The sequence below is a fragment of the Phyllostomus hastatus genome, unplaced genomic scaffold (assembly GCF_019186645.2).
Source record: "Phyllostomus hastatus isolate PE091 unplaced genomic scaffold, TTU_PhHast_1.1 phas_contig_38, whole genome shotgun sequence".
Taxonomy (NCBI): Eukaryota; Metazoa; Chordata; class Mammalia; order Chiroptera; family Phyllostomidae; genus Phyllostomus; species Phyllostomus hastatus.
This window is the reverse complement of record NW_025333869.1, coordinates 15,870,332-15,882,948: the sequence shown is the minus strand read 5'-3', so window position 1 is coordinate 15,882,948 and position 12,617 is coordinate 15,870,332. Positions and strand designations below refer to the sequence as shown.

Here is a 12,617-nt window from a genome sequence, read left to right as displayed (position 1 = left end):
AGTATTTATAAACATTGATTTAGTTTACATAGTACCTGTCTTTTGTGGAGCTTGTTCATAAAATGGTACATTACTCCACAGAGCAATTCCTATACTCCTAGTGCTCTGGTCTGCAGAGATCTGCCCCCAAAATGCTTTCCCTAAGTGGGGAAATTTCCAAGAAGAGGCTTCATTAGTGAAAACTTTCTTCTTGCTGCCACCTTTTCCCACGGTGTAACATACAGTCAGCCATTGGTTGAAGCAGATACTTTGTGGGCTAGTGCAACCTGCTCCACACTGTCAGGGGTATTCAAAGACCTGTATCCAGGTTCATCCTAGGCTCTCTGCTTGCTCATCACGGACCCAAGGAGGAACTCTGGACCAGCTCAGGACTTGGGGTCCTGCATGGATGTGGCTCTGCTGGAAGAGCTGGGAAACCTTCCTGATGAAGAGAAACCTCTCAGTTTCAGATCATAAACCCAGATCACAGACCAATGTCTTTCTTCTGTCCTAATACCTTCCTTAGGATTTCAAAACAGAACTTGGCTTCCAAAGAGCAGCTAGTGGGCTAATTCTGTTTGGAGACTCAGCTTGTGTTAGCTGTGCCCAATGTGTAACACTTTGACAGAAATATTCTCAACTAGCCCGCCTCACACAGAGAAAATTGTGCTTAAATAAAGGAGATAGAAAACTTCCAATCTGCACCTCAAAGTGGAGTGATGTGAGCACCTTCACAATATTGGTGGTTCTCAACATTTTTTTTCACCATGGGGGTCAGAGGTTATCCAGATATGGCCAATGGGAAAATAGAGAACAAGTCTTGGCAAGTTTTATTTTCTTTATTCACCCATGTGTGAATTTTTAATGTAAATTCAGAGAATTTAAGTATTAATGCTAGTCAAAATGTTTCAGTAAACAACTTTCAGAAATTTAAATTTGTAAGTTACTTTTATTTCCTGTGCAAGGTCATATTTTGGGCGCTTTTTAGACAAGAATTATTTTTTTACTGACAGTAACTGTGTTTATAGATATTTGAACAATGTCTTTCCAATTATCTCTAATATTCTTAGTTATACTACATGTCATTACATTTTTTAATATTGTATATGTTTACTTATATAAAATATACTGAGATATTTTTAATTCCCTATGTCCCTCAAAAGTGTAAGATAAAGGGATTTTTTTGTTGGTTATGATGTCATACAGATGAAAAGTTATATAAATAAATCATATTCACTTTAAAAGCATGTATTGGTGATATTCAAATATGATTCAGCATGGTTCTTAGGCATTTATGTTCCTAACACTTTGCCATTTGTTAGAGGGAAGGGGAAGATCAGAAGTATAAAACATGGTGAATGCTCTGGTAGGGCTTATGTCTTATTGGAAGGGCACAACTACCACAACTGAAAACAGAGGAAAATATGTCACTTCAGATGAGTAGACGACATTAGTTCACTTTTTTAAAAGATTTAATTTATTTATTTTTAGAGAGGGGAAAGGAAGGAGAAAGAGAGAGAGAGAAACATCAATGCATGGTTGCCTCCCCCGTGGCCCCCATTGGGCACCTGGCCCTGCAACCCAGGCATGTGCCCTGACTGGGAATTGAACCTGCGATGCTTTGGTTCGCAGCCTGCACTCAATCCACTGAGCTATGCCAGCCAGGACAGGACATTAGTTCTTTAGGAGTTTAGAGAAGGGCAATCTTTGGGGAATTGGTAATTTTGAGAGTTACTTAATATGTAGAATATTCAGTTCCTCTATGATAGGCTCAGAAATATGTGGTTTGTACTCTTTTGTCCATGTGAACCCCACAGCATCCATCCCTCTAATGAGGGTATTGGGATGTCTCATTAACAAATGGAGACACTGATGCAAAGAACCTAAGTGGCATGCCCAAGTCAGACTCAGGCCTCACTAATGCAGAGCTAGAGTTTCTCTTTTTTCTTTTAATTGAGATATAATTGACATATAACATTATATTACAACATAATGATTTGATATTTGGAGATATTGAAAAGTGATTATCAAAATAAGTATACTTAACATCCTCACATATTTATAATTTTCTTCTTATAAAAACTTTAAAAATGCATTAGCAACTTTTAAAAATATAGTACAGTATTTATTATAGCCACCATTCTGTACATTACATCTCCATTACTTGCTTATTTTGTAACTGGAACTTTGTACCTCTGGACTGATTTCATCTATGTTTCCCACTTCAACCCACCACTGCTGCAACTGTCAATGTGTTCTCTGTACCCATGAATCAGGGTTTTTATAAATTCTACATTTAAGTGAGATTACATGGTAATTTATCTTTATCTGACTGATTTTACTTAGCATAATACTCTCAAAGTCCATACCTGTTGTTACAAATGGCAAGTATTCATTTTTTATGGCTGAATAGTATCCCATTACCTATGAAGTCTGTCCAGAAAATATCCAGCCTTGCAATACAAAAACTAGAAACATTTATTGAAGAAGATACAAGATACATGAAACATTGTACATAGGACAACATTGTCTCAGTCCCCGTCAAAATAGCCACATTGGAACCTCACATAGTTCTCCCATTCGCCATCAGCTGCCCCTCTGTATTTTCCTGAAGCTCACTGACGGTCTGAAATCCCTTTCTTTTTAAAGGTGATTTAGTTTTGGGAAAATCCAGTGTTGCAAGGTGTCAAATCTGGGCCATTGGGGCTGAGTCACCTGGGTGATTTGATGTTTCATCAAAAAACTCTGCACGAGATGCGATGTGTGAGCAGGCTCGTTGTCGTGATGAAGCTGCCAGTCACCAGTTGCCCATAGCTGCAGCCTTCTGAATCATCCAAATAGTTTCCATGGAGGAATGTTCAAAGTTAACACAAAATTTGATGCAGATTCATTGTTCTGCTCATTCAGTCATTTTCAATGTGATGGCCACAGAGTTCACATGCTCACTCAAAGGCATCTACTGCTCCCAGTGACAGTACAGTGAAGTCATTATTCCGGATATGCATTCCAGTCCACTCTTCTTGGCTGCCAGGTTGCATTGACGTCATGCAAACCATTCTGGTTGTTATCAATTGCTGAGTTCTTTCTGGAAAGACCTCGTATACACCAAATTAGATCTTTATCTTTGTAATACTATAATGATAATGCCATTGCAGCCCAGTTTCTTTCATCATATATGACCTGTGCTGGACTGAATATTTTGCGCATCTTCAAACTGTTCTCATTATATTAACAATGGCTGAAGTTTTTCAGGACAGACTATATTTTCAGGACAGACCATACGTTTTTATTGATGTATCATCAGTGAACAGTTAGGATGGTTCCATGTCCTGTAAATAATGCAATGAACAATGTGGTGAATATATTTTGTCAAGTTATACTTTCTGTTGGTTAAATAACCAGAAGTGTAATTGCTGGATCACATGGCACTATTTTTTTTAATTTATTAATTTTAGAGAGATCGTAGGTGGAGAGAGGAACATCCACTTTTTCCACTTACTTATGCATTCATTGGCTGCTTCTTGCATGTGACCTGACCAGGGGTGGGACCTGCAATGTTGGCATATCGGAATGACACTCTAACTTAGCTACCCCGTCAGGGTGGTACTTCTTTCAATTTTTGAATTAACTTCATACTGTTTCCATAGTAGATATACATGTTTATATTCCTGCCAACAAATGTAAGTACTTTTTGCTCCACATCTTGCCAATACTTGTTATTTATCATTTTGATAATAGCCATATTAACAGGTATGAAGTGGTATCTCATTGCTGTTTTGGATTGTATTTCTCTACTGATTAGTGATCTTGAGAATCTTTTCAGGTATTTGTTGACTATCTGTATATCATTGGAAAACTATGTATTCAGATACTCTGCCTATTTTTAAAATCAGATTGTTTATTTTCTGTTTAATTTTATGAGCACCTTACATATTTTGGATATTAAACCCTAATTAAATATGTGATTTGGAAGTGATTTTTCTCATTCAGAATGTTACCTTTTCATTTTTTTTGGTGGTTTTCTTTACTGTTCAGAAACTTTAGTTTGATGTATTGCCACTTATTTATTTTTTCTTTTGTTATCTTTGATTTTGCTATCGAATTAAAAAAATATGTATAATGACCAATGTCTAGGAATTTACCGTATTTTTCCCTAGGGATTTTGTGGTTTCATATTTTCAATCAAGTTTTAGCTAATTTCTGTGTATAATGTCAGATAGGGGTTCTGTTTCATTTTTTTGCATGTGGCTGTCTTGTTTTCCCATCACCAGTTATTCAAGAAACTGTACTTTCCCCATATATATTCTTCAGAGCTGTTTTTTTTAACCATCACTGTTCTCTCTGCAGTTGTTGAAAGTGCCTCCTTAAAAGAAACAAAGCGCGATAGAATAGCTAACCAATATCAGCATTTATTGAGCTTAATGTGCCAGGCATTATTCTAAGTAACTTTTCATGTGTTATCTCACATAATTCTCACATTAATCTTATGAGCCACAGAGAATTCAGTGGTTTACCTAGAACTACAAAGTAAGCAAGAAAGATCTGTACTGGGGTTGAAGAATTGGTCTAATGTTGGTAAGTGTTGAGGACGAGACATAACTATTTGGGTGGAGCTGCTCTTCTAAGACCTTACAGAAGTAGTATGAGGGTTTTAATTTCAGGCGGGGCACAAGGTGACTTTTTGGCCAAGGGAACAAGTTGAATTTTTGGCCAAAGTCACAGCGTATGAAACCTAAGATTTATGAAGAGTGGCTTAGAAATAGCAGGCCAGAGAGAGAAGAAGGGGAAAGGAATCAGAGAAACGCTAGAAAGCGGAATATTCAGACTAATCAGTAAAGAGCAGAGATGAAGAGTGGGAGAGAAAGGGCAATTCGAGTTCTATATAAATGAAGAGAAGGGAATATCATGCAAGCTTTTGGAAGTTTCTAATCCATCTGTGGAAAATGTCAGAATTAGTCTATTTTCTTTCAATCAAATGTATATCTCAATATGGTCCAAGAAGTTTCTCTGAGAGTCCACATTTGAATCTTCATGTGGTTTGAGAAACTCACTTCCGGTGAGGACAATAATGCTGTAGCTAGCACTGTCTTAAAATATGTAAAATGAAAATGTAAAAATTCTCACTTTGATTCTGTGAACAAGAGAGTATGACAATTGATTAATGTATCACCAGATTAATCTGTCACAAGATTTTGAAGGCAGTGCTTTGAAACATGTCATGTTTCTTAGCAGCCTTGTCTAGATCTTCTCAGGAAAGATCCTTGTGAACTTATTATTGATAGTTCAATGTAGGTTTGAGAAAAATACTGAGCAAAAAAAAAATACCGGAACAAATGTTGTCTTCATTATTTACCAGCTATGTGACACTGAATAAATAATTTAATTTTTCTGAATCTCGGGGGGTTTTTATCTGTGAGTTGAATGTGAAGTGTAAGATGGAAGAGGCCAGGGAAAGTGAGTTAAGGCCAGAGAAATAAAGGCATCATCTGCCATATTTTAAAGTTTTTTTTTTCAAAATGTAGGCACACACAGAATAAATCTTAATTTTGTGAAATCACATAATCAAATTTATGTTTTAGAAAGATGATTGGAAATGGTGCCAAGGATGGATTGGAGGGAGAAAAAGTGGAGTACATGTTTATGGTTTTCTTTAATATTTATATCTTTTAAAATTATATTTTATTGATTATGCTATTACAGTTGTCCCAATTTTCTCTCTCTGCCCCCTGCCTCCACTCAGCACACCAGCTCCCTCAGGCAATCCCCACATTTTTGCTCATGCCCATGGTTCATGCATATAAGTTCTTTGGCTACTGTATTTCCTATAATGTACTTTGCATCCCCATGGCTATTCTGTAATTACCAATTTGTACTTCTTATTCCCCTCACCTCTTCACACATACCCGCAAGTCCTCCTACACCTGCAAACTATCAGAATGCTCTTTGTATGCATGATTCTGTCTCTGCTCTTCTTGTTTGCTTAATTTGTTTTTTAGAATCAATTGTTGATATGTACTTACTGCCATTTCATTGTTTATAGTTTTGATCTTATTTTTCTTAAATAAGATCCTTTAAGATTTCATACAATAATGGTTTGGTGATAATGAACTCCTTTAGTTTTTTCTTGTCTGGGAAACACTTTATCTACCCTCCCATTCTAAATGATAGTTTTGCTGGGTAGAGCAATCTTGGCTGTAGGTCCTTCCTTTCATGACTTTGAGTATTTTTTACCAGTCCTTTCTAGTCTGCAAAGTTTCTTTTGAGAAATGAGCTGACAGTATTATGGGAACTTACCTGTAGGTAACTAATTGCTTTCTTATTGCTGCTTTTAAGATTCTCTCTTTATCTTTAACTTTTGGCATTTTAATTATGATGAGTCTTACAGTGGGCTTTTTTGATCCATCTTGTTTGGGACCATCTGTGCTTCCTGGACTTGCATGTCTATTTCCTTCACCAAATTGGGAAAGTTTTCTTTTATTGTTTTTCTCAAATAGATTTCTGATTTCTTACTTTTTCTTTTATCTTTCTGGCACCACTATGATGTGAATGTTGGAACAATTCAAGTCCAGAGGTTCCTTACACTATTCTAATTTCAGGGGGATTTTTTTTATTCTTGTTGTTCTGATTGGTTATTTTTTGTTTCCTTATATTCCAAATCATTGATTTGATTCTTGGCTTCATCCACTCTACTGTTGATTCCCTGTAAAGTGTTCTTTATTTCAATTAGTGAATACTTCATTTTGGACTAAATCTTTTTTATGCTGCTGAAGTCCTCACTGAGTTCCTTGAGCATCCTTATAACCAGTGTTTGAACTCTGCATCTGATGGATTGTTCATCTCCATTTTGTTGAGTTCTTTTTTAAAATATATTTTGATTATTCTATTACAGTTGTCACATTTCCCTCCTTCACTCCCCTCTACCCTGCACACCCTCCCCCACCCACATTCCCCCCTTTAGTTCATGTCCATGTGTCATACTTTTCAGTTCTTTAGCTTCTACATTTTCTATACTATTCTTACCCTCCCCCTGTCTATTTTGTACCTACCATCTATGCTACTTATTCTCTGTACCTTTTTCCCCCTCTTTCCTCCTCCCTCTCTCCTGTTGCTAACCCTCCATGTAATCTCCATTTCTGTGGTTCTCTTCCTGTTCTAGCTGATTGCTTAGTTAGTTAGTTAGTTAGGTAGTTAGTTAGTTTGTTTGTTTTAGGTGTGGTTGTTAGTAATTGTGAGTTTCCTCTCATTTTACTATACATGTTTTTTTATCTTCTTTTTCTTAGATAAGTCCCTTTAACATTTCATAAAATAAGGGGTTGGTGATGATGAACTCCTTTAACTTGACCTTATCTGAGAAGCATTTTATCTGTCCTTCCATTCTAATTGAAAGCTTTGCTCGATAGAGCAATCTTGGATGTAGGTCCTTGCCTTTCATGACTTGGAATACTTCTTTCCAGGTCCTTCTTGCCTGCAAGGTCTCTTTGGAGAAATCAGCTGACAGTCTGATGGGAACTCCTTTGTAGGTGACTGTCCCCTTATCTCTTGCTGCTTCTAGGATTCTCTCCTTCATTTTTACCTCGGCTAATGTAATTATGATGTGCCTTCATGTTTCTTCTTGGGTCCAACTTCTTTGGGACTCTCTGAGCTTCCTGGACTTCCTGACAGTCTATTTCCTCTGCTAGAATGGGGAAGTTCTCCTTTATTATTTGTTCAAATAACTTTTCCACTTGTTGGTCTTCCTCTTCCTCTTCTGATACCCCTATAATTCAGATGTTGGAACATTTAAAGATATCCTAGAGGTTCCTAAGCTTCTCATTTTTTAAAAAATTCTTATTTCTCCATTCTTTTCTGTTTGGTTGTTTCTTCCTTCTGATCCACTCCATTGATTTGAGTTCCAGTTTCCTTCCCATCACTATTGATTTCCTGTACATTTTCCTTCATTTCACTTATCATAGCCTTCATTTTTTCATCTAATTTGCGACAGAATTCAACCAATTCTGTGAGCATCCTGATCACCAGTGCTCTGAACTGTGCATCTGATAGGTTGGCTATCTCCTGGTCACTTAGTTGTATTTGCTGTGGAGCTGAGATCTGCTCTTCTGTTCGGGCCACTTTTTTTCTTGTCTCACCTGTTATGTATGAGGGGTGGAGCCTTAGTTGTTCACCAGGGCGGGGCAACCCAGTCGATGGGTTCTATGTGGGGGTGGGGTCTGAGGGGGAACAATGGCCCTTGCTCCTCTCTCCATTAGATTTTAGTCCCTTCTGCTGCTTCCCCCAAGCTAACTGGGCCTTTTTGGTGCTGATTCCCATGTGGGTGGGCTTGTGCACATTCTAGACTCTGTGGATCTCTCCAGTGCACTCTCCTGTGAGGCTGGGAGTCTCTCCCTGTGCCTCAACTCCCACAGGTGTTTTCAATCAGTGTCCCGAGGTTCTATTTCCTCGTGCTGGGACCCTGGGTTGCATGGTCTGTCTCACTGCCCAATTTCACTTGGTTTATCTGTGCATGAATATGGGATCACCCGGACACCCAGGTGCCTTGCTTGCAGTGCCTCACTTCACGGCTGCCACCTCGCTGGGTCTGCCTGCCCCCTGTGTGCCCAGGGTCTGTCTGCTGCAGTCTGGCACTCAGGATGCCTTACACACCTGGCATGCTTTGCGCATTCCGTGCCACCGCTTTTATGTCATGCGTGACCACTCTCTGCTGGCTGACCGACTCTGCCCTTCCTACTGGTCTGGATGAATGTATATATTTTAACTCCTTGGTTGTCTGACTTCTATACAGTTCAATTTTCTGCCAGATCTGGTTATTATCTTGTTTCTAACTTGTTGCTGACCTTATTTTGGTTGTGCAAGGAGGCACAGTGTGTGTACCCATGCCTCCATCTTGGTAGAAAGTGTGTTGTTGAGTTCTTTTTCTGGAGTTTTGATCTGTTCTTTCATTTGTGCCATATTTCTTAGAGGATGAATTATATATGTTCAACTCTGACATTTTGACAAGTATCTAAATTTGATAGAAAAATTCTATCGCTAAAATCGGGAAGAATATAAAAGATGAAGAGCATTATTTCTGGAGGGGGACTTTAATGTTCATCAGTTTATTAATATTTCTACAGATTTTCAAAGAAAAAAATTGTATTAGAGCACAAATATAAATTTTAAAAAATTCTAGTTTGTAGAAAAAAGTTATACCTTGTCAAAAACCATAAATTGTGATGATATGATATCTAATTGATACTTATAGTATCATTTAGTACAGAGCATAAGATGTTGCTTGCATTTACTTTAACAAAAATAAAAACATATTTGTAGAATTGCAAGTTGCCTTCATATAAACCATCTTTTAGCATTCCAATGTTTCCCTCTTCTTTTATTTACTGATATACATCAAATATCTTTTGAGTACCCACTCAGTATCAGGAACTCTCCTAGATTCTGGAAACACACCTTGCTCTCAGAGTATACATTCTAGGGATAGGCCCCAGAATTTAGGTGTCTATAGTAGGAATTCTTGACATGAGTCCTAGGAAGGATTTGAGGATAGGGAAATGTCTATGATCCTAGTAAAATGCCCAAGAAGAGTTCTTTTTATTAATCGGATTTTCAAAGATAACTATAATCCTAAACTGGCAAAAACCCATGATCTTCAATAAACTAAGCCTCACAGAAGTTAATTGATCTGCACAAGGTCCTGAGAATCAAGTAACCATCTGGGTCTGTGACCATTGGTTTAGTGCACTCTGCAGTGGCATGCTGACTCTCAGTATTGTGTCATCCTGCTCTAAAGAATGACTCATTTTCCTAAGGTTTTAGAGGTCATTTAACATTCTTATTATAAATGTGACTTTTTATCAGGATGCAACACTTAACAAATTTTATAATATGGTAATTTATAAATTTTAGTAAATTTAATTTATAAAATTTATAATTTTATAATTTATAAATTATGTTACAGCTTTTAAATTTATAATTTGACTGACTTGAGTTTCTTATAGCTTTTAATTGAATAAAACTTTGAATTCTGATGGTTGTAGAGGCAGTGTTCCTGCATCTTTGCTGGAGAGGAATGTGACAAAGGTCCTGGAGAATCTATAATGACATTTCTCCAATCAGTTTAAGGAAGTAAAATTGTGTGACATTCCTAAGAAGATTGTTAGTTTTCTATTGCAGGACACAGACCAGTACTGTTGAAATGGCTTTCCTGACTTACTGCAGAGGGGAGCTCTGAGCTCTGTGGTAAAACAACCTTTATGTTTACACACTACCATCTGACCTTTGGGTTAGGGCATTTCCAATCAATTTAGAAGTGCAGCAAGTGGAACCAGAGTGCTGATGAGTTCTCACAATATGGTAAACAAGGCTGCAAGGGACTGAGAGACATGGAAACTCTCTTGATTTTTTAGATGCTTTTACCACATACTCCTAAACTCTTGGTTTGGTAATTAAGTCAGTTGCCAGAGATTATAACAGTGGGGAAATAAAGACACCTTAAATATTAAAAGCTAAAATGGAATTTCCTCCCATACCCCAGAAATAAAGTAATTTTTCCTGGGAAAATCAAGTAGAAAAACTTCCTTACAGGTTAGTTATTATCTTAGCCATGAGCAGAGATAGACAGAAATGTTTAAGCAAGAATCAGCTTTGTAGTATATAAAAGGCCTAGCAGAACATCAAAGTGTACCTGAATAGTACCAGCCTTCTAGAACCATTTTTTTAAAGATGTTATTTATTTATTTTTAGAGAGGGGGTAAAGAAAAGAGAAGGAGAGGGCAAGAAACATTGACATGTGAGAGGTACATCAATCAGTTGCCTCTTGCACACCTCCAACAGGGGACCTGGCCCACAACCCATGCATGTGCCCTGACTGGGAATCAAATGGGCAACTTTTTGATTTGCAGGCTGGCGTTCAATCCACTGAGCCACAACAGCCAAGGCTAAAACTATTTCTAAAGCCAAATTTAACTGTGTTTAGGAATAATAAAGAATGTCTAATTTGTTTATCGAATCCTCAGGAGTTTTGCTGTTCTGATTACCAAGCACTGAGCTATAATTTGTTGTTGAATCAGGACAAGAAGCAGGTAATTTTACATCAGCCTAATGGGGTTGTTTTACTGAAACTTTAATAAGCTGTTGGGTTTGGTGTGTGTGGGCATCTGTGTGTATGCACACACATGCTTCTTTTGATTTAGGGTCAAGTCCTCCTTATTTGAAGGAATAATTTTAGGTAATGCTTGGCTGGCATGGCCGTGTGATTCTTAATCTGTGGCTTTTCCCCAGCCTCTTGTTTTTTGCATCTAGTTAGAATTCTACAATCTTTCAGCAGGTGATTTTGTTGTTGTTGTTGTGGGTTTTTTTTTCCTGCTTACCTAATTTCACATAGCATTTTCTTGAAGAGAACATGGACTTCTGAAAAGGCATCACTGATATACTTAGCCTTCTGGTAAAAAGTTTTCTGAGGAGTGTGCTGCACTGTGAGCCAGGTTTATCAAGGTGATTGTAATCTGACAGGGGAAATTGGAGGTCAAGGGCTAATTAACATAAGAAGCTGAATGAAAGTGTCACTACACTGAGCAGGAGGGAACAGTCCTTTTGCAGAATGCACATAGGAACCTTACTAGAGGGAGAGCCCAAAAGTTTTAGATAAGGAGATAGTATCAAGGGGAGAAGGACCACAACTTTATCAGTCACAGGTGTCTAATATCCTAGCTGTATTTTAACTTCCTCATTGAATCAGCATATTTTCTTGTTAAGAGAATATCTTAATAATTAAAGGTATTAGCCAATACAAGACAAGCACTGACTGTTTCACAGTACACCTCAGTAATTGTGATGTTTCCTCATCGGTGTGGTTTCTTCAAAGGATTTCCTTGTGAAGTTTCCTGTCTTTAGGTAGAGACCTAAAGTAATAATGGATATGGCCTTTTGGGAGGAAATTCATAAAATCAACTATGCCTTAGATCTGCATCATTATTCAGTATACAAGTCACCAGCCACTGGTCACTGAGCACTTAAAATTTAGTAACCCAAACTAAGACACACTGTAAGTATAAAAGCCACAATGACATTCAAAGATGTGGTACAAAAAAAAAAAAGATGTAAACTTTTATTTCATTTTTATGTTGCATTCAGGTTGAAATGATAATACTTTTATATATTGGGTTAAGGAAAATATTAAAATTAATTTCACCTATATATTTTCCTGTCTTTAGCATAGATGCCAGAAAATTTTAAATTACATAGGTGGCTCTTGTTATATTGTTACTGCAAAGTGCTGCCTTGAATAGTAGTTATGGAACTGTTTTTATAAGAATTACATATGAGAGGATTAACCCAGGTCATAAAGCCAAATCTAAGTGTGTTCCATGTAGAGACTGGGTTCAGTCACAGCTCTGACCTTTACTCTTTGGTTATTCATTCACTGCCTCTGTCTGGGCTAAGGTTTTCCCATCTGAAAAATGTAGAAAAGATTCAAAGGTGGAAGGTCTCTAAGTCCCTTCTCACATTAAATCCCTCTATTCAATTTTCAGTGGTATAATCTCAAAGCCTATCATATGAAACAGTCTTCATCATTGCAATTCTTAATTTATTTCAGAGAGGTGAAATTTGTAATTACTGTAATTTGGAGCTTCCTTGAGCAGCCTGAG

General features: G+C 37.3%; 1 protein-coding gene across 7 annotated transcripts in view; it reads left to right on the top strand.

Annotated features, from left to right (window-relative positions):
• NRG3 (neuregulin 3) overlaps positions 1-12,617 on the top strand; it is a 1,223,498-nt gene that overhangs the window by 158,578 nt on the left and 1,052,303 nt on the right. The gene's annotated exons all lie outside the window — the stretch shown is intronic.